The sequence below is a fragment of the Aethalodelphis obliquidens genome, unplaced genomic scaffold, assembly GCF_003676395.1.
Source record: "Aethalodelphis obliquidens isolate GAN/ISIS:26980383/991018 unplaced genomic scaffold, ASM367639v1 scaffold20, whole genome shotgun sequence".
In the NCBI taxonomy this organism is placed as follows: Eukaryota; Metazoa; Chordata; class Mammalia; order Artiodactyla; family Delphinidae; genus Aethalodelphis; species Aethalodelphis obliquidens.
In genome coordinates, this window is record NW_020837964.1 from 20,618,169 (window position 1) to 20,641,273 (window position 23,105).

Here is a 23,105-nt window from a genome sequence, read left to right on the forward strand (position 1 = left end):
CTGTCAGTGACTGGGGGAACAAGGACCCGAGGTGGGAGTCCTGAAAGCTAGAAGTGAGCGTCTCCAGTGCTGAGTGCCCCGCTGGGCCCCCACCTTGCAGCCCTGAACTCAGAGGAGGGGCCGCTGCTCTAGACTCTTCCCCCAGCCTCGTGAGTCATGACGCTCACCGGCTCCATTGAGGAAGGCCTGGCTCTGAGCGCTGTCTCCCCAAGACTTGGTGTCTACCCAGAGACCTGGTGGAAGGGGTCAGCCTCCTTTCAGAGAGATGTAGGCTGACCCGGTCCTTCGCAACAATCCTAAGGAGAGCTTGTGAATTCCTGAGATGGAGAGCGAACTCCTCTGGGAGACGTCAGGAAGAGTGGTTCCCAAAGTACCCGAGTAGCACCGTCAGCCTCGCCTGGGAACTGGTTTGACAGGCACGTTCTCAGACCCCATCCCAGACCCAGTGAGTCACAAATGGGGAAGCGGCACAATCTGTCTTAACGAGTCTTCCAGGTGATTCTGATGTGCAGTTGAGAACCACTGACTGTTACAGAGAGGCGTGAGCAGGGCACAGGCACTCTGCTGCATCCCCACCCCACCTGACACGTCACGGTCCGCCTCAGAGAGGCGGGGCCCCCTGAACCTCACACGCTCCTGTTTTCACAAGGTTCATTGAATCACTGAAGTGTGCGTACTTCACCTCCTGCAGTGGCTTCCGCTTCCTCAGCCCAGGTGGGTGGGCTGTCTCTCCCTTCAAGGCTGTGATACAGAAGACCCGACAGTCCACTGCTAACTGGACGCTGAGTGCCTTGCACGGGCCGGGCATCGTGTTAGCCTCTAGAGAAGTTGAGGAAAATGAGAGAGGGGATTGCGCCTGCCTTTGAGAAACTAATAGCCTGGCCGGAATAATATTTATTATTAAACATAATAGATATTAAATATGTGACATGGGAGGTTGTCATCCTAAAGGAGCAGTGTGAGTACAGGGCAAGAGGACCAGGCCTGACTCAGTTCATCGTGATTAAGTTCACCATTATAATAAACAGGAGAGGGAGAGAGAAGGAGAGAGGGTGAGCGAGAAGGAGAGAGGGAGGGGTGAAGGGAGACGGGGAGGAAGGGAGGGGAGGGGAGGGGAGGGGAGAAAACACCTGGCTAAAATTTGGTCCCTCAAAGAATCTGCAAGTTTATCTTTGACACTTCCCTTCAATGAATGTCTTAGAAAGGGTTTTGCAGCAGAACCACTCGGTCATTCAGCCTTCTTTCTGCCCAGTGGCCTCCTCTTTGATGGAAAAGCCATCATTCTCCTGCCACCCAAAAAATCTCCCTACAATACAACAGGACTCCCTATAATTTGCAAAAGCATTTGTAATCACCCCCTTGCCAGCAAAGAACCCAGGACCTTGGGGGTTTGTGATGGAAACTGGACCTTCTGAATGAGCAGGGTGGCCACGAGGAATCCTCAGTCAGCTTGACGTGTGTGTTCTCCATGAGATCACTGCCCCTCCCCATGCTGGCTGCGGGAGCCTGGGGCGTGGACGTGCTAATACCCACCCCCATCTTCTTTGCCAAAGGGACCCAAGTTGGTCAGTGCCTGGCACCTGGTGCCTCAGGGGTGTCTGTACCCCTCTGAGACCCAGCCAGTGAATCTAAATTAGTCTTGACCAGTGGTTGTCTATCCAGACTGCACATGAGAAGCATCCTGGGAGCTTTAAAAATATATCCCCAGTGGGATAATTTGTTCAGGATCCACTTCTGGTCAATGAGCTATGATGGCAGATGTACAGAAAGGCTTTCTCATAAGAGACGCATGGAGGAAGGGAAAAGCCCCTTTCTGCCTGCTTCCAATGCTCGGGATTGCAGCAGCCATCTGGGGACGAGCTGACCCACTGGGGATGGTGGAGCAGAAGGGTGGGAAGGGCTCAGGTCATAGAGGATCTTGTCAGTCCCTAATTAACCAACTCTGAACACCCTACTTCCATATTTACTAGTCCTGTGACTTTGGGCATACCAACTAAGCCTCATTTTCTTTCCTTTTTTTTTTTTTTTGGAAAATAAGGATGAAAAACCCATCCCACAGTGTTGTTGTGGAGATTGATGAACTATGAATTAATCCATCTGAAATGCTTAGCAGAGTAGTTGACACTAAAAAATGGTGATTATAATAATAATATTGTTAATAGTAACAATAATGCTGCTGGTGATCATTGTTTATCCTGGGGAAAGTGCAGTTTTCACCTCCCATATCCATACTTGGGATATTCTGCTTTTCTTAATGCACTTTGAGACTATGTTAGTGTTTTGTTTATTTGTGGTTTTGTCCTTTAAAGTTTTAACAATGATCATTATAATTATGTCCATTTTTTTATAGTGGATTGTACCATAGATTTGTTTCTGGGGTAGAGTCCAGTTAGGTCTTTATTCTATGAGCTGTCATTGGGCCAGCTCTCCTCTGCCTTCTGCTTTCTCAGTGGATTTGTGAACAGAACCACGACTGGGTATCACACGCCAGTGGTCCAGGCTGGGCTGGATTGCACTGGGTGCTGTGACTGATGATGCCCCCGGGAGGTTGGCAGCCACGTCCTCTGCTCAAGCCATTTTAACCAGACACATCGGTGCTCTTTTCTAATGAGCCTGACAATGAGATGTGAACTCCCAGAAGGCGGTGTCAGGACCACTTCCCATCAGAGGTGTTCTCAGCTCCCTCAGTGGTGGGCTCCGCCATTGAGGGTTCCGGCGGTTCCTCTCTTCTACGTGCTCTGGAGCACCTCAGGATGCCTGGCAAACTTTTCAACATGGTCTGGAAGGCGAGACTTAACATATTGTTGTGGTTGTGAAAGAAGGTTCTGGAGTCAAATTCTCTGGGTGTGAATTTACCCATTCATATTTGGTGATCTTAAGTGAGTTATGTCACGTCCTGGGTCATTTCATTGGTGTCTGCATTTTTAAAATGAGGCAGTCAGACTTTCGGGCTTCAAGATTTGAAACTGCCAGAGACATCTATTTTTTATCAGGCGCATATTAATTTATTTATTTTCACATAAAGAGGTTTCTCCTAGGGTGAAGGTTCTTAGTGTTTGAATAAAATAAGTTCTTCTCAAGTATGGTGTGCGTTTTTATAGTATTCAATTGTTTTCACTTCTGGCTGAAAAGGACCCACATTTTACACAGTAAAGTTTGCATCAATCTTTTACTTCTACCAGAGAGCTTCAGGTTATGTTGTCCTCTTGTCTTCGAAAGAAAACAAGGCCAGACGAAGCGGAATATATGAATCGGACTCAGCTTTCCCCTTGGAGGAGCAGGACAGAGGATGGATGCTGCAGCCCTGTTTTTGCTGTTCATAATTCATTATTATAGAGATTTATAAAGGGTCTTTTCATAAGCGCTTCACAAAGCAGACTGGAACAGAAACATCGTATTTAGTTAAACCGGCTAAATTGATGATACACGGGGAAAGTTGGGTTGGGTCTGAAGAACCAAATATGGTCAGTAATATTATCCTCTGCCCTTCGTGAGGCCTTCTGGACACGATTCTGAACCCCAGGGGCAGTGCTTGCTGAGCAGCTAGTCTCTCTGAACCCGAGATCCTTTTCGACTGCTGCCTCTTTTAGGATTCTTTAAGTTGAAACTCCCCCACTCTTGCCTCCATTCCCCTTGCTAAATGGCTGAACATGCTTCCCAGCCTTCATTTTAGATCCTTTCAATGCTGCTCTCTCCATGCTGCACTTCTAGAAATCCTCCCTTGACCAGGTCAGGAGCCCATCCTCTGTGTCCCCACCATGCTGGACTTGACCTACTGGAGGCTGTTGGAATCTCCCATTGGCTTGTCTGAATTCTTCATTAGCCTGGGAGCTCCAAGCAAAGGAGGCCTCCCCCCCACCCCCCACCCTTGCTTACCGCTGCATGGCCAGCACCTAGTGCAAGGCCCGGCATGCTGTGTAGATGCTAAATAAATAGCTCTTGAATGAACACATGGATTTCTATGCTCATGCCTTCACTTTCACTGGAGTCCCATTCTAAAATGGCTGGCCTTCCTCCTCCACAGAGGGATTTAACTCGTCCGTATCTTCCACCAGACACCCCCAGACACCTCCACCCACCCACCCGCCTCCACCAACTTCACCTCACACTCATCTACCCTGTCTCTGAACTCATCATCGTGCACACTACAGTGTAAGGTTTAAGACTATGAATTCTGGAGTGAAATTTTCTGAGTTCAAATTCAGAATTCCCCAAATACTATCTGGGGGATCTCGAGCAAATGGCTTAACCACTGAATTCTTGCTTCGTCATCTGTAAAATGGAATGTTAGTACCTATTCCTCAATATTACTGGGAGGATAAAATGAGTTAATATCTGTAAAGCCCTTTCCCTGACCCAGTTCAAGTGTTTTTTTAAAATGAAATAACCAACACCTTAAATGTAATTTGGAGTTTCTAGAATGTTCAAACCCTGCTACTGAGAAGAATCTGGGCTCTCAGAACTTATTCTCAAAGACCTGACATCCAGACCACCATCCTGGAGGCAGCTGTGCCGAGACTCTGCACACACCACCCTGTGCCGGCCCACCCTGTAATGGCGTTTGAATGCGTTTCTCCCAACTAGGGAAGAAGTTCTCCCAAGCCAGATATCATGACATTTTATCTCTGCATCCCAACGTTTCACATGATGTTTGGACCAAAGCTAGTGCCCAGTAAATGACTACTGAATGCATAAGTGAGAACACTAGACACATATCCCACCTAAGATTGGTACCCATCACTCCTTGAGTGAGCTCTGAGCATCACATGCCTTCCCTTGTCCTAAGATGCTGTCTTTTACTCTAGGACTAGTCCACATAGCTGGCTTTTTCTTGGAGGTATGCCTCAGGTTTCCAACCATGTACTAAACCCAAGCTCACAAAATCTGATCCTCCATCTGTGCCCTGACACTGGCTGCATCCTCCCTCCACCCACAAATTGGCAAGTATTTCTAGAAAACTAGTGTGCTGGGCTCTATGCTGGAGGCTATGGGTATAACCACTAACCAGAAAGGTGTGGGTCTTGGCCTCGCAGAGCTTACACTCTATTGTGGGTCATTTATCTGCCGCATTTCCTGGCATGATCGCAAGCTCTTCCTCTTGCCTTCTCTTTGGGGCAGGCTGCAAGCCGTTCTGGCACTAACCACATCTCAAGTGTAACTGCTCCCTGAAGAATTCTGATGTTGGGTTACTTTGGAAATACGCATTGAGCTGAGACCAAATTTGAGTGTATCATGCCTCCTTGGACACCGTCACCCTTCATAGGTTAGTTCCCTAAACTTGACTCAGCCCAATTCCACCTCCATTCTCCCTCTTCTCAGCAGCTAGCAGCCAACATCCACCCATCGTGCTCTGGCCTCTGAGCCTCCTGCCATCTCTCATATAATAAATCAAAGTAGCGTTACAGTGAGCCTTCCCAAACCCTCGACTTATGTGGAATTTGGTCACGTACTAGGCTAAAGGGAGTTTCTAGATTTAAACATTCATCACTCTCCATACTATTCTAAAATAATTTCCTCTTAAATTCAAACAGTTCAGTGTGACGACTATACCCCTCTACACACAAAAACTTTATATGGTCCAACTGGTTATAAATTTTGTACTCATTTCCTCCATACGTACAGACATTCATAAAAAATAGAGACGTCTCATGAGCTATATGAATGGGTCACTGTATAATCACCTACAAAGAGAGAGAAAAATGTATTAAGGATATAAAAGTAAAAGAATAATATATAATTCATAATATGGAGATGAAAGGTGGGTGAATATGAAGTGGCTCTTCTCTTGAAAATGTTTAATCATTTTTTCATATCAACACACCTTAGTATAAAGACAACATGGCTTAACCAAATACAATCAATAAAATACTGCAGTCTTTAATCAAAAGATTATGGAATTCTCAAATAGTCCCTAGGATAGAGCATTTTATGAGTGTGGTTTGAATATCAGTTAAATACAGATTTCTTAACAGTTGAGCCATTACGTAATTAAATAATATTTATATAATGACAACTGCATGCTCCATAAGTGAAAGTTAGATTTAATGAGATGTTTATTGGCACAAATGATTAATAATAAAACTCTCCCTGCTGAAGGTAATTTACACACATGTGATATGGCCAAGAAGAAAAGCTCCTTTTAAGGCCTACCTTGCGTGCCATGTGACTACTCCTACCCAACTCAAATCCATTCCTTGTTAATAAATAAACATCAGCCCAAGGCTTAAGGGCAATAATCGTTGGGAGTGAGACAATGAACAAAGGCACCTTTTTAAACATGCTGAAATTATAACAGATTTGTGCCAAGATTTAAAATTTTATTTGCTAGTAAACTGGTACTTTTCCCCTCAATAATTTATGGAAATGCTTCAGAGACCAAAATAAGCATAGTCCTGATTTTTTTGAGGGGCTGCACAGTTGAAAAGCAGATCATTTGGTAATCACGTGATCATCATCTCAAACGTGACAAGTGCAGAATTATATGATATACACTGAGCACTTGTCCAGTGCCAAGCACTGTGCTGGGTACTTTACTGCACAATTTCAGAGGTAGAGAAAACATAGGCTTGTTTTGGGCTTATAACTAGAAGAATATCCTGATAGGTATCTGTCATCATGATGCTTCACGAAGATTAGGAAAGTAGTTATTAGGCAGGATGGGTCTTGTGGTATTTTTGGTACAATGTATCTAAACGACAATTTCTAACTTCTTACAATGCCCTAGTTTACATTAGAAACATCACAAACATAGGTCTGAGTTCTGGGTTGACTACTTTCTACTTGTGTCTCACCGTCAGTAAGTCACTAAATGTTTTACAGTCTCAGTTTTCTCCTCAGTAAACTGGTGATATTGAGATGTCCCTTCGACCTCCCATACTTAAGAGGAACAAATAACATTGGTGACCAAGGGCTGAACTCCCACAGCCCTTTTCCCAGACTCCAGATAGAAAACACACCATAAGGTACAACTTTATCTGTGTTGTATCCTTCATACCTGCTGTAGCACTTTGTGCAGAGAACACACCAATTAATATTGGAGGAATGAATGGGTGTGTCTATTGAACTCTACTTAAATTTTCCTCAATTATTTCTATCGTTCCATAGTAAGATGAAAAGGAGAGATGTCACAATACTTGGACTCAGTGCACACATGTTAATAACAGTGTACTGAGAGCACCCAATTGCCATGATTTTGGTCCCTTGTGGAGAACTGCAACATCGCTGGGAAGCTGTCACTGGCCACACCACCTTTCCTGAAATGGATCTATTACGAGTAGTATCATCCCTGAGTCTGTAGTTTCCAAAAGTGCGATTCTGCATTGGAAAACAGACTTCTCAGTAAAAGCACAGTCTGGACTGACCCTGAGGTTCATTTGGCTTCTCTAACTCCAAGGTTAGAGAAGATACTAAGGGTGATTCAACAGTATAAAGAAGAAAGACTGGACAGAGTTAGTCATTTAGCAAGAATGATTTCTGACGGTGGGACATGGGGAGTGAGGTGATTAATAAATACTGTGTGTTCTAATTTTTGCTAGAGTTTTAACCATGGTTGTAGTGGGTAGGGGGCTATGGATTTTGTTTCTTCCACTTCACACCAAATTTTCAGGCAGTCGTATGCAGTGGTTACCAATGAGTTGCATGCATTTTTCCTGCAACGTGCAACTACTTCCAACAGGCTTAGAAAACCATACTGTTGAGCATGGGCTCTCATGTCAGATGTGGAGGGTTTCAATCCCCCCTCTACCACTTAGTAGCTGTGTAACCTTGGGGGGAAATTCTTAACATCTCTCAGTCTTGGTTTACTTCCCTTTGAAATGGAGATGATTATAATAACAATCTAACATGGTTGCTGACCTTGGAGGCTGAACTCTGTTCTTAATAAAGAAAAAATCATTTCGGCTCCCATGGTTCTAAAGTAGAGCTTTTCTAGGACACAGATATTGGGGATACATTCTCACTTGCTATATCTTGACATCACCTCTTCCAAGGTCTTTTGGATGCACACACACACAATCGGCACACATACAATAAACACACACACGCACACACGCACACGCACACACACACACAGTTTCTCTGAACTCTTCCTAAGAACTAACATCACTCCTTTTTGCCAAAGAGGAAGTCCATTCCTTGAACATCACTAATTTTTTGACCTTATATTTCCTAAAGTGAGAAAGGTATTTTGGATACATATTCTCCAGTAACTCCTAATATTCACACACTTTTGCCAGTCAAATTCCAGGTCAATGTGTCCAACAGACTTTTCATATCAAGTGAAAAGCAGAAAAGATGATCTCATCAAGAAAAGTAAAGGCAGACTGCATTTCATTAACTGATAGGGAATGTCATCTTTGGTTATCTTCTCATGGCCCCATCCTTTCAAATGTGTCTTGAAATTATGGGAGAGAAGTCTAGGTCTTCAGAAAATCCTGTTATTTTTTCCTGCCTGGGAACACAGCTGCTCTCAGGCTCCCATGCATTTCAGTGGAGCATGGAACTGAGTTATGACCGATGGTATGTGAACAGAAACAGCAGACCTCCCCAGGCCAACCAGTACAACCTCCCATGCAACCTGCGAGGCTTTTCCCTATTCTGCTGGGAGGAAGGGTGTAGAGCATCCAGGGATGACTCTGGGACCCCAGGGGATGGCAGAACCACCAGACTGAAGAGCTCTGGGTCTCTGAATCACAGTATTGGAAGACGACCCTTCAAACTTCCAACTCCACGTCACATGAGTAAGAAATACACTTTTTGTAAATTAAGCCCCTGAGGTTCTGGGGTTGTTAGTTACAACATTCAGCCTCACCATAATTCAGGAGACAGACTTGGATCCCACTCGGTGATGATGGTTGACGGACAATTTTGCAAATCTGTCCCACCCACCGTTAAGGACATTTACAAATGAAAACGGAGTCTGTTGACAATTGCAGGTATAGATCTTGAAAGACAGGAGCAGAGTTCAGAACTCAGAGGCTCTGCGGGGGAGGCATGTGCTCCCTAAACATGACTCCCAGCCCCTGGGGACTGATAAAGCCTTGGTAGACGGGAAGCTTCCTGGGCCAGGCCCCCGGCCTCACTAATCACCACCTCCCGAACATGAGAGGGCACCTCCACAAGAGGATTTTTACATCAACCTAGTTTTTAAACCAGCCACATCTGAGCACTCAACGTCAGTGCTCACACTGGTGCCCATACCTTTGCTATTCAGTTTCCATTATTGATATTTACAATATTATAAGTCTGGTCCGAGCCTCTGAGTTCGAGGGTGCTGTAACTTTAACTTTCCTCACTACCAAGCTCATGAAGAAGATCCTTGTATTCTGCCTCTCTCAATAATCCCACAGACTCTTGGCGTATGTGCCCTTCTTCCCCTGGGTGATCAGGCTTTGGGACCACTTCCCTGGGAAGCCTTCACTGGCCATCCTTCAGCTGGGTTCAGTACACTTTCCCAAGACCTCCTAACATCTAAGGCTAATGAATGACATTTATTTCAGTGAAAGTATATTATAAATACTACACTTTGCTTCTCTCAGGCTGTGAGCAGGGATTGAGTCAAAATAGTTTAATTCCTAGCACTGGGGACACAGCCTGGTATATCCTTTTATTCATTAAGAAAGATTCCTTGAGAGTCTGCTTTGTGCCAGACACTAGGTAGTCAATGGAGAGCTAACAGCTGCGGGGATCTCAGTTCTCTTGGAGCTAAAGATGGACATGGACAGTTAGCAAAGACTGGCTCTAATAAATGCATAATCATAGGTAGCGTAGGTGATCTAGAAGAAATGAACCTGTTTCTTTGATGATGTCTTGTTTTGTCTTTCCCAAAAGAGACCTTTAGACAAGGGTTTCGGTACAAGTTATTTATTTAGGAGGTGATTTTAGGAAGTGCAGTGAGAGAGTGGAGAAGTGAGACAAGGAATTGAGGCAGGTTAGTAAAAGTTATGTGAAGCAGCAGATTGATGCTATGGGCAATGGCCACTCAGCCCTGCTGGGGGCCTCTGGGAGACTGTATGGACCATGCCTAAGAATTGCCCCACTGTGGGGCAAGACTTTGGTCTTAGGCAAAGAACAGATGCTTAAAAAAGCAAATGATGGATGGATGGATGGATGGGTGGATGGATCCTATATTCTAGGGTCTAACTGAAGGACTGAAGGAGGTAATGGATAAGAAAATAAGGACTGAATGGGGAATAAATGATTGGGGGATGCATGATGAAATTCAGTGGCCTCTGCAAGGGAACACCTGATTGTCACTCACACTGCATTACCGCACCGAGAGCTTCATGAGAATAAGAATGTGCTAGTTACACACAGAAGGAGACGGAAACCCAGCCTGAGTCTTTTCATGCACACTGGTGGACCTCTGAAGAAATTTCCAATGTATTCACAAGCCATTACCTTCAGTTTAATGATGCTGTGTCCCATAGGTTCCTTGGTCTGGAAATGGAACTTGTGGTTCTAACTTAACCTTCCTAGAAGTCCTTTACCTGTCTCAGAAATGCTGACATGGCACAGCTGGGCCTATAGACTAGAGGCATCCTGGCAAGTGAAGAAAGGAATGGCAGTGAGCCTCCCGGGGCTGTCTGCATAGGGCAGACAAGTGAGCTATTTACACAGATGTGAACACAAATGTTTGTTTATTTTAAACAAACAAACCTTGAAATTGTTCACATGTGTATACTAACAACCATGCATTCATTTTATTCATTCATTCATTCATTCACTTAGTATTACATACTTATCGAGCATCTACTAGGTACCAGCTGCCAGTGATCCCATGGTGAGCAAGAGACACCATCTCTCCTCAGAGATTTCCCTCGTGGAGGCTGAAGATGTTCACTACATGTATAGAATTATGATATTGTAAAGAAGGAAATCACACATAGTCCCACAGGATGACACATGTGGGCACTTAGTCTACTGTGGACGCCTCCATGAAGAGAGGGTGGATGAATAGGAAGCAGCAAGTAAAGGTGTAACAAAGGAGAAGAGCATCCAGCCAGGGGGAGGAGCCCATGCCAAGAGGGCGATAAGGCAAAGGAACATATGGCCCGTTCGAGGATGAGGCGAAATGCTGGGGAGGCAGGAACACAGAAAGGCAGTGAGAACCTGGCAGGAGGTGAGGCTGCAGAAATGGGCAGGGGACAGATATACAGAGCTTCCTGTACACAGTTTTACACATTTCAAAACGTATTCATGGGCAGTAGATTAAGTAGATTTAACCAATGGAAGTTCAGAACACATTTGCATAAAAGAAACAGAAGACACCTCGAGGAATTTCCTGCCCTCTGCATTCCCTTATTTCAGCAGCTCACACTTCCTGAGCGCTCAGTATGTGCTAGGTCCCAGGCAGGCACTGGGGTAAGAAGAGGACGGATGGCCAGACTAGCACTAGGGTTCGGAGGCCACAGGGCACGGAGGCTCCCGTGTCCCAGCCTGAGCTTTCAGGGGACCTTGCTGATCAGAAACGCCATCTGCCTTCTTCCCACACTCTTTAGGCTGCATATGAACCAGCATGGGATATTGCATCAGAGACCTGGTTTGAACCTCATCTCTGCTACACACTATCAATGTGACCTACTTGTCCTAACTGAGCCTCACTAATCTCTGCAAGACGGGGAAAGTGCCGATCCCTGCCTGACATAACCTGTGCATGGGGGGAGGCCGGGGGGAAGAGACTGGCTGGCCCAATAGCTGGTGTACAGTTAGTGCTGCAGAAGAGGGGGGAATGGATCCCTGCTTATTGGTCCCACGTTTCTGCCCACCACGGCCTCTCCATCTTCTCACTGTAGCCATTATGGAGATGCCGGAAAACACTGGGCCCCCAGCCCCTGTATCCTGGGATCCTTAGATGCTCCAGTTCTGCTCAAGCCTATATGTCGACCAGAGGTGGCTCCGGGTAGGCAGCACCAGCTGCTGTGGGTTGAGCACTGGTTTCCCCACAGTGGTTCCTGCTGCACCCTGGGTAGGGGTCTAGCTCCAATCAGGCAGATTCTTGCTTCCTGCTGTGCTGAGAACACGGCACCATCTTCCTTGTGCTCCCTCAGGCCCTTCTCCTGAAACTGTGGACCCAAGGCTTTGATGCCTCTGAGCATCTGCTGTAGCTCAGTCCAGCTGTACACCTGGAAGCAGGGCCCTGCGGCTCTGACTGAGGCTTCCCCGGTGGCAGCCATGTATCAGGAAGTCTAGGAACACCCAATGTTGTGCTGGGAATTTCAGGTCAGACAGATTCCCTAGGTGCTTTCCTGCTTTAAAATCTGCCAGATTCATCCCCAAATGATTGAGATGATGAAAATGGTAACTTTGTCTTTCTTTCCTCCCTTCCAAGAGGGCACACTATCCCCTGGCAGTGCTGGGAGCCCAAAGGCTCCTTCCAAAGCCTGCTTCTGCCCCTCAGTGTCTCCTCGCTAAACCCCGGCTCGGGCTGCCCAGAGGGAGGCACCTGGGCAGCATTCACTGGTATAAACACTCAGCAGATGATGTCCCAGGAATGACAGAGCTACGGCAACAAAAGCCAGAGCCTTGGGGACATGCTCTTCAGAAGGAGTTGGCAGGGGGAGGGCATGAGAAGGTGAAGGCTGATACCAAATAGATTTTTTTTCAGTTAAGTCTATTATGAGGCCTTGAAGAATTTTAGATATTTCGGGTTCTCTTCTCTTCCATCTGAGCTAAAATTTCAGCCCAGGTGTTTACTACCTGTGTTAGTTGACTACTTTGTTCCCCTGTTTTTTCACCTGAAAAATAGGAATAATATTTTAGCTCCCAGCATGAAGGGCTATTAGGAGAAATACATTAAAAAAAATTCTCTCAAAACATTTGACTCATGGTAGGCGGGTGCTCCCTAAATGTACGTTTATCTTAAATTCTTTTACCTTTTGCTTGAGTTTAGAATCTGTGCAGATCTGTTTTGACTGTCCATTCTTTCATTCATTCATTCATTTGTTCATTGATCAAATATTAACCTTTTACCTCCAATGTCCTAAGCCACAAGCTGAGAACAAGGGGTAGAAAAACACGATCCCTGCCCGGAGCCTCGTCCACCATTCACTGAAGCCTCTGGTTATGATGAACAGTCTCAGGTGTCATGCAAAGTTCAGAGATTTTATTTCCTCTTGTAGCTTTATGACTTTCAGGATGTTCCCCCAAAACTGCACTTAATTTTAACTTCATTAACTTCCTGTTCTGTCACAACAGTTGAACAAGGATTTCTCCATGAGCAGTATTCAAATCAGCTTTTAATGAGCTAGTTAATTAAAGGCTAATTGAGGTGAATTCATTAAAGATTTCTAAATTATGCTTATCAGGGTAGCTATGTTTTAAGATAAGTTTCAAGTATCTGTTTTATATTGCATTGTTTGATCATAAAAGTATGTATAAAATTACTTTTTAAAATTACTAATTAGAATGTGGGTACATTTTTCTTCCCTAATACTTGAGTAGGACAGTTAGCAAATCAATTTAATATATGTTCTGGGGCTTCCCTGGTGGCGCAGTGGTTGGGAGTCCACCTGCCGATGCAGGGGACACGGGTTCGTGCCCCGGTCTGGGAAGATCCCACATGCTGCGGAGCGGCTGGGCCCGTGAACCATGGCCGCTGAGCCTGTGCATCCGGAGTCTATGCTCCACAACGGGAGAGGCCACAACAGTGAGAGGCCCACGTACCGCAAAAAACAAACAAACAACAAAATATATATGTTCTGGGTTGGGCTGAGGCAATAAGAGGTTACTAGTGATTATAGTTGAGGCTGTGTTTGGTCCATGAAGAATGCCCAAGTCTTTTGAGATGAGGTATTGTTGGACTGTCTTTGATCTGCTGTTCCAACTGCAGTGTAAACCATAACTGCTTAGATGCAGGGTTTTCCCCAAGCCCTGGTGACTCTTGGGTTTCAAGTAGCATACTACATATTCCTTATGCCCAATGCCACTCAGGAAATGAACACGTGAAACATGATATGGCCTCCCCACACACACCAGAGCAGCCCTAACCTTCAGAACCCCATTCCCTTGGGATGAAAGTTTAGCTCAACAAACACGCACTGAACATCTCCTCCATGCTAGTTATGGTCCCAGACACCAAGATAAAAATGAACTAGGGTCCATGGTTGAATGGGAGAGACACACACATCACCAGGCAAGTACATTCCACTGTGATATGTTTGTCCTTCAAGACCAGGAAAAAGCCTCAGGAGAGAAGCATAGTATGCTAGCCTGACTTGGGCAGTCAGGACCCCCCATGAGGGATGAGACTCTAACTTTGACAGGTAAGTAAGTATTGCCCCAGCAAAGAAGTGGGGAAGGTCATTATTGGCAGAGGAAGTCAGATGAAGTGGAAGAATCTGATGAGGTTGAGGATTAACGCAGAATTCAAAATTGCTGTATGGAGATAGGAATGGGACAGAGGGCTAGCTAGGGAGTCAGGTGATGGATACATCATTAAGGGCAGGGCAAGAATTTGAAGTCTGAACTTGAAATTTAAGGTGTTGTAGAGCCATTGAAAATCTGTCCCCCCACCACACACACACACACCCCTCACCACATACACATACACACACAACACCACATACACACACACACCATACCACACACACCACAAACACACACACACACACACCACACACACACACATCATACCACACACACCACACACACACATACTCACACACATACTCACAACACCACACACACACTCTCACACACACCAATTGAAGGGCTTTAAGGAAGGAAAGGGCAAGCACAGATTCCACAATTTATAGTCCCCGGGGCTATAATGTTATAATGTCAGGGCAAGAGAAGAAGACTGGAGGCAGGTGTTATAGTTTCACTGGAGATTTTTATACTCTTAGGCAAAAGGATGGACAGCTAGTTGGTTGTTGTAAATAGATTAAGGAAGGAAAAAGCCAAGAGAAAACTAAGGGCTAAATATCCCAAGGTTGTGTGACTTGCATGGAGAAAGAGGATAGCCTTAGTTCAGGATGCTATAAAAAGTACCATAGACTGGGTGCCTTTGAAGCAACAGACATTTCTCTCTTACAGGTGTGGAAGCTGGAAGTCAGAGATCACGGCGCCAGCGGGGTCGTGTTCCAGTGGGGACCTGCTTCTGGGGTGCACACTGCCGACTTCTCATTGTCTCCTCCCATGAGGGCGAGAGAGCTTTCTGGGGTCTCTCTTATAAGAGCACAGTCTCATTCATGAAGGCTCCCCCCTCACGAATAATCATGTCCCAAAGGCCCCACCTCCATAATATCACACTGGGGGGGCAGGATTTCAACACGTGAAATTTAAGGAGGACACAAATATTCAGTCTCTAACAAGAAGGAAAAGGAAAATTGGAGGATGTGCCCATATTTTAGTGTTAGATATCAGGATGAGTGTCGGTTCCAGGAACCAGGACAGAGACTCTCGGTCAATAAACACCTGGAACACTCTGTTCAATGCCTGAATCTCATTTTAGGAGAGACAATGACCAGAATGGGCCTTCAGAGGGATACACAAGCAGGCTGGCGGAAGAACTGAAATCATCCGCCCTGGGCAGCTACTAAAGGAAATGGAATTATTGACTAAGGAGCCACAAACCAGTGAATGGCCACCACAGGAAAGGACAGGTAGAGCTACGTAAATAAGGGGAGAATAACCTCATTTTCTTCTTTATCAACACCAACAGTGTGAATGGATTAGCAGTGGAAGGAGGGAGAGTGCTGCAAAGTGGTGAGCTCCTGGTTCCCGGGAGGGTACAAGAAGTTGGGGTACCTATCATGACTTTTCTAAAGGAAATTCTTGTCGGGATGGAGTGGGGAGTGCTGCCACTAAGGTCCCGTCCAGAGCTGCAATTGAACAGTGGCATGAATCCCTGACTGCACTAATTAATCAAGCATCTGGACCTCTCTCGCAAGGAATGGCTCCCTCATCCTGTGTGTGCACATGTGAAGTGAATGAATACAACCCGTTATAAATACTGTGGAAAATGTGCTTGGCTAATGTCACAAACCCAACTGAATAAAACCACTTTCTTTTAAAAAAACTTTGCTTTGCAATTTACATCGCAAAGACATTCCCAAACGCAGGGGGTTGTCTGAGAAGTAGAAAGGCTGATGAATTAGAAATACCAATACCAGTGTCCCCAGTCAAGTTCAGCAAGATGAAGGTAGGCCCTTGCATTCCTCTCACTCACACAGCGCACGTGGAATGCTGGTGTGTGACAGAGTGAGGGGAGAACAGAGTCCTTATCCCCTTTCACATGCTGCCACCCAAATGCACCGACAGTTTAGGTAGAGAAGTTTCTCTCTTACAGGGGACAGACGCAGAAAGATGAGAGGTCTCATTCTGTTGACATTAGGGCCCAGCCAGGGTTTTCACAATGATTAAGGGGCTGGATACATGCATTCATTCATTCACTCCTTTACTCACTCAAAAACTGGCTCTGTTTCCCAGCTCCATCTTGAGGCTCTCTCCTCTCCTCTGACCTCACGCCTACCGTCCTCTCTTGCCTGGGCAACTGCAATAGCTCCTAACGCGTCTGCTCGCATTTATTTTTGCCACACCATGATCTCCTCTCCACACTTCTCCCAAAGCAGTGGCTTTGAAAGCAAAGCAGCCTTGTGACTCATTGCTTTATTACCTTCAATGGCCCTTTTACACTTTGAAAGATCCAACCCGAATGGCCTTCACCAAGTGTTGTGGGCTGAACTGTGAACCCCCAAATTCATATGTTGAAATCCTAACCCCCAGTATCTTAGAATGTGACTGTATTTGGAAACAGGGCCTTTACAGAGGTGATTAAGATAAAATGAGGTCATTTTTTTGAGCAGGCCCTGATCCAATATGACTGGTATCTTTATAAGACAAGGACATGTGGACACAGATGGATCTAGAGGAAAGACCATGTGAAGACATAGGGAGAAGACAGCCATGTGCAAGCCAAGGAGCGAGGTGGCAGAAGAAACCAACCCTGCTGGCACCTTGATCTCAGACTTCCAGCCTCCAGAATTGTCAGCAAATACATTTCTGCTGTTGAAGTCTCCAGCCTGCAGCACTTTGCTGTGATGGCCCTGGCAAACTAACACATCGAGTTTCCCAAACGTGCCAAGTTCTGACACAGCAGGGCCTCTTTGGTTCCAGGGGTGCTCACCTCTCACTCTTTGTACACCTGGGTCCTTCTCACTCCCCAGTACCAACTGGGATGACACCTTTTCAGAAAAGCTTTCCTTCCCAGACCAAAAGCAGCTCTCTCCCTTAGTCTCATGTGCCTGTTTACTTCCTTTCTCTTGCTCTCCAGAATTATCAGCAAATTCAAGCCTCCCCCTCACACTGTAAGCTCTGTGAGTCCAAAAGCCGTACCTCTTTTGTTTATTGCTGTAGTCCAAGGGCACAGTGCCTGGCTCCTAGTAGACCCTCAGTGGATTCGTCAAATGAATGAATGAATGACATACGGATTGAGTAGCTCTCACAAGCCCGTCCCTAACCTGGCATGGGGAAGAAAGAGATGAACAAACCAGTCCTGGGCTCTGTCAGTGTGGGACACATAATCCTACAGGTAAGACTGACATCAGCCAGGTAAACAGGATAAAGTATAGAAATGTTGGCTTAGAAGAAGTAGCCCAGACGTCACAAACTAAGCCATCTTTCTCTGTCCTCATATGCTAGGGACTTTCTGCAGATGATTGGTGAAGAGGATATCCTTATTGAATGACTTCTGGTGAGCTGCAATGGAATGAACTATTATGACGCTTATCAAGCTGCTTTTTCACTGAGATACAATTCAATTTCAGATTGGTGGGCTTGTATCTGGGCACCCCCGACTCTCCTAGCAGTGAATTTGCAGATTCTGATGCCCAGGAGTGTCTCAAACAGAGGCAGCAGGAGGCAGAGGATCTCTTGTGCTCCAGCTGGAGCAGAGCTCAGTGAAGAGAAGGCCAGGGAGAGTTTACTACCTCCAGAGGCGGACTGCTTAGAAAGAACTTCCAGGCAAGCTCCATTTGCATTTTTGCCAGGGTAGGACTGAGGAAAGGGAGATGGTTCTACATGAGAGTAGCCCAATCATTTTCTCCTAAAACTTGTTCCAGTTTGTCTCCCTGCTCCCAGAACTTACTACCCTGCATAATCCAGGGAGTGAGGTAATCAGCACTTTGAGTTACACGGGTTCTGCCTGTTCCCTTGATAAAATGGCAAAATTCGCCCGTGAAATCCTGGAGTTCATAATGATGTCGACACCATAATGGTGTCGCCTTCTCTCCCCTTAAATCAAAGCCATTTTACCTCCTTCAGTCGAACCAGGTTCCAGAAACGGCATCTTTGCTTCCCCTTGCTTTCAATTATTCATATCCCTTTGCTGACAGAAACCCAGGCGGTACCATCTTTGGGTGAGTTTTAGCTCAGACTGCCAACCCCTCACCAGAGCTGGACTTGAATTCCCACCATTCACCACCAAATGGAAAACAGCCACCCAAGGGAGAGCCATGGCACCAGGAAAACGCTATGGTGCTGGGGTCACATATGGACACGAACTCTCACACGTGCAGACCTCAATTGAAAAATAAAACAATTAGCTTTTAATACTTTTGAAACAACAGAGGGAAGCACATTTATAGGATGACTGGGAAGAAACGGCCATATGCTGTTTCTTTTTTAATAACATTGAGTTGTGCTCACTGTTAAGCTTATTAAAACATGAAAGCAGAACACAGCAGGATGCCGGGATGCCATTCCATTCATTATCTGGGAACAGCCCTTGTTGCTTATTCTTTTCTTAAAAACTAAACAAAAACCAAAAACTGCAGAAAAGACTTCCTGTAAGTAGGTGCTTATGGTGTTTTAGTCTGTCCCAAGGGCTGGTCATACAAGACTACGGACTGAGGGGCTTTTGAGATCTGCAAGAACGAGGGCTTTGGCCGTTGTGTGTTGGTTGATCTGTCTGGGAGGTGGTGTATTGATGTGTGCGCAGCACTTCATGTCAGGTGGAGGTGCCCCCAGAGGGCCCCATTCTAGAGATGAGCCTCCAGCCAGCCTGTCTCCACAGTGACTCCGTATCTTCAGGGTTTTCCTTCACATCCATGGGTGGTAGGTAGCATGAGGGATGAGAACACTTCTAACTCTGCGAACACGAAGGTCTATGCCCTCTCCTGGCTCTTATCCACCCAAATGCATCCAGGGCTCCTGCAGCTCCTCAGCGTGGCTTACAAAGCCCTCTAAGAAATGGCCCCCAGTATCCATCTATCTTCAATCGCTACCCCGACCACCACATGCAATTAACACCCAAGCACACTCATCTGCCCGTGTTGGTTTTTGCATCTCCATGCCTTTGCATGCAGTTCCCCCTACACTCAGTTATATGCTTCCTCTTCTAGCACATTTGTAATTATCCTAACAGTTTCCACTCAGTTAAACCCTTTGTGAAGCCCCTGACTCAGAGAGTGTATCCCCTCCTCAAGTCCCAGCAGTTCTTTGTTGCCTTTCTCTACAGCTATTACAGTCTCTGTCTTTTCACTTCACTAGAATATCTTAAGAGCAGAGTAAGTCTCAGCTCAGGCAGCTGGCACATAGCAGGCACCCGACAATATCTGCTGAATGAAACAGAAACCAATGAGACACACTGGTGTACTCTGCTGTGGGGAGGAGATGTTGCCGCAGGAACATGGAATTTTGTGGGTAGTTTCATCATTTTTCTCATCTAACCGTAGAGTTCCATAGGGATATGACCAAAGGGCAACATGCAGAGCCCATTTCATTACCATTTGATTCTTTTAAAATGATATTGATAAAAACAGTAATCAGCTGAGGGACTTTTTTTTCTTTTTTTTAGAGTAAGTAGTTCCAAGTCTCCCTACCCAGAAACCAATGATTTCATCTCTCCAATGTTTGTCCATATGGACATATGTTTTTGCATAACTGTGGTCACAAGTCACAATCAGGTATTTTTGCTTTTCTCACTTTTAAAATCTATTGATTTTTCACTTCTAGTTCTTCAAAGTGTTCAAGACAGATGTCTGTATTTTCTTTTTCACAGTATCAGTAAATGTCCCATTGCTACATATTCTTCATACTTGCCTTCATAAAGAATGGAGCAGTATGTACAAACATAGGTTTTTGGTGTCCAACTATCTGTGTTAAAATCTCTGCTCTAATCTATTTACAATAGCCAGGACACAGAAGCAACCTAAGTGTCCATCGACAGATGAATGGATAAAGAAGATGTGGCACATATATACAATGGAATATTACTCAGCCATAAAAAGGAACGAAACTGAGTTATTTGTAGTGAGGTGGATGGACCTAGAGACTGTCATACAGAGTGAAGTAAGTCAGAAAGAGAAAAACAAATACTGTATGCTAACATATATATATGGAATCTAAGAAAAGAAAAGAAAAAGAAAAAAAGATGGTCAGAGAACCTAGGTGCAAGATGGGAATAAACATGCAGACCTACTAGAGAATGGACTTGAGTCTCTGGGGAGGGGGAAGGGTAAGCTGGGACAAAGTAAGAGAGTGGCATGGACATATATACACTACCAAATGTAAAATAGATAGCTAGTGGGAAGCAGCTGCATGGCACAGGGAGATCAGCTCGGTGGTTTGTGACCACCTAGGGGGATGGGATATGGAGGGTAGGAGGGAGGGAGATGCAAGAGGGAAGAGATATGGGAACATATATATAACTGATTCACTTTTTTATAAAGCAGAAACTAACACACCATTGTAAAGCAATTATACTCCAATAAAGATGTTAAAAAAAAAATCTCAGCTCTATCACTTTCCAGATCTGTGACATTAGTGAAGCTACTTAACCTCTTGAAACCTCAGTTTCTTTTTTCTGTAAAATGGGTGTAATAATAGTATTTAATAAATATTATTGTTATTAAAAATTTTAAATATAATTGAGAAACAGTCTAAGCATAATTCCTGGAACATAGTAATAGATTGGTAAATGTTAACTCTCTTATCATTGCAGTTGTTATTAGCAGAAGAAAATGGCAATTTTAAACAAAACTTTGTATCTCTCACCTATAAAGTCTATAAAATAAGTTAACCCCTGCATAATGTGTTTCTTAGTTGTCATTTTTGTTTCCAGGAGGATTAAAAAAAAGATGGCATAGTTAAGATGCCTATGTTTCTGAAAATAATTGAACAAATGTCTGGTAATTCAATTAGAGGTGCGTGTGTGTATGTGTATAATCAGAAATTTACACTAATTTTTGACCACTGCATGAGTCCGCCTACACATATGATGCTGAGGGCGATGGAATAATTCTGACATCAAATTAGAGTTGATTGTTGGTTTAGTAGAATAGGGATGGCTCTAAACAGTTTTCTCTTCAGTGGTGGGTAAGTCTTGGCCCTATCTGAACTTTGGTTTTCTCATCTCTACATCAATATGGTAGACCAGATGATCTGCAGAGCCAATTACAGCTCTAAATATTCCTTCTATTCCCCACATATCTGCCTTTGGCACATGAATGGATTTTCAATGAAGATTCTGTTTTTCTTTTGGTTGTTCCTCCTATTTTCTATACCCCAGTGAATATAAATTATTAGAGGGGACTGCTATCATGAAAGTATTTGATGTTCTTCTGAGCTGCCATACTGAAGAAATGTGTAGTAAAATATAAAAGAGTGGAAATAATGAGTTTGCATCTCCTAACATATTCCACTAGGCATTATGGTGACTTGGAGTTCTTGTAAACGTTCCTAAAGTATCCCATTAGGGGTGGGCTTGATAATCCCAGAGGACAGTTTTGTAACCTCAGAGTTCATGAAAACGCTCCTTCCATAATCTGGAAAGATGTTTCACATGAGGAATTGCAACAATTAACTTTTCTTTTTTTTAATAAATGTATTTATTTATTTATTTTTGGCTGCACTGGGTCTTTGTTGCTGCACGCGGGCTTTCTCTAGTTGAAGCGAGGGGGGGCTACTCTTCGTCGCGGAGCGTGGGCTTCTCATTGCAGTGGCTTCTCTTGTTGCGGAGCACGGGCTCTAGGCACGCAGGCTTCAGCAGTTGTGGTGCACAGGCTTAGTTGTTCAGCGGCATGTGGGATCTTCCCGGAACTGGGCTCGAACCTGTGTCCCCTGCATTGGCAGGCGGATTCTTAACCACTGTGCCACCAGAGAAGTCCCACAATTAACTTTTTTTTTTTTTTTTTTTTTTTTTTTGCGGTACATGGGCCTCTCACCGCTGTGGCCTCTCCCGTTGCGGAGCACAGGCTCCGGACGCGCAGGCTCAGCGGCCATGGCTCACGGGCCCAGCCGCTCCACGGCATGTGGGATCCTCCCGGACGGGGGCACGAACCCGTGTCCCCCGCATCGGCAGGCAGACTCCCAACCACTACGCCACCAGGGAAGCCCCACCATTAACTTTTAATTGCACTTAGTTAACTCCATTTTTAAGCTAAAGGAAAGGTAGGGTCTCACTGCTTCTCCTATGAAGCTGAGGCAGAGACTTGGAAACACAGACACTGCTGGTTTGTTTCTCTGCGAAAATGCAGGGTATGCAAAGTTCATAGATTGAATCCATACATTGGCCCCTCAGTCTGCCCCTTGCCGGGATTTATGTACCAGCCACCTGCCATGTAGACAACAGTGGGCCATTATGGTGCTGAAGTTAAGCCCCTCTCAGAGCCAAAGTAAAGAAAGCCAACTGTGTTTACTTTAAATACATAATCAATCATAACCCTGTGAATAGCCACTCTTCTATTAATGCCTTCATATATCATCTAAAGTCCTCTTGGTTCTACATAGTTCTCTCTTGTCTGGTTCCTTGTCTTACACTTCACAGTTTCATTCAGGGGGTAATACAGAACTGCCACTTTGAACAAATCTTCCCTCTATATTCATTCTTTAGGTCCAGTGTTAACAAGAGAAATATTTTCTGTAAATAATGCAGAGAGGAATGACTCATAAACACTTCAGTGACAAGGGATCTGCGGAGCAGGGAAAAGGTCAAACGACTTTTGGGGAATGAGCCCCAGGGTTTGAATGCTGACTTGGCTGTTTAGTATCTGCGTGACCATAGGCTGTTACCTTTTAAAATTTTATTTATTTTTTATTTTACTTATTTATTTATTTTACAGCTTTATTGGAGCATAATTGCTTTATAATGGTGAGTTAGTTTCTGC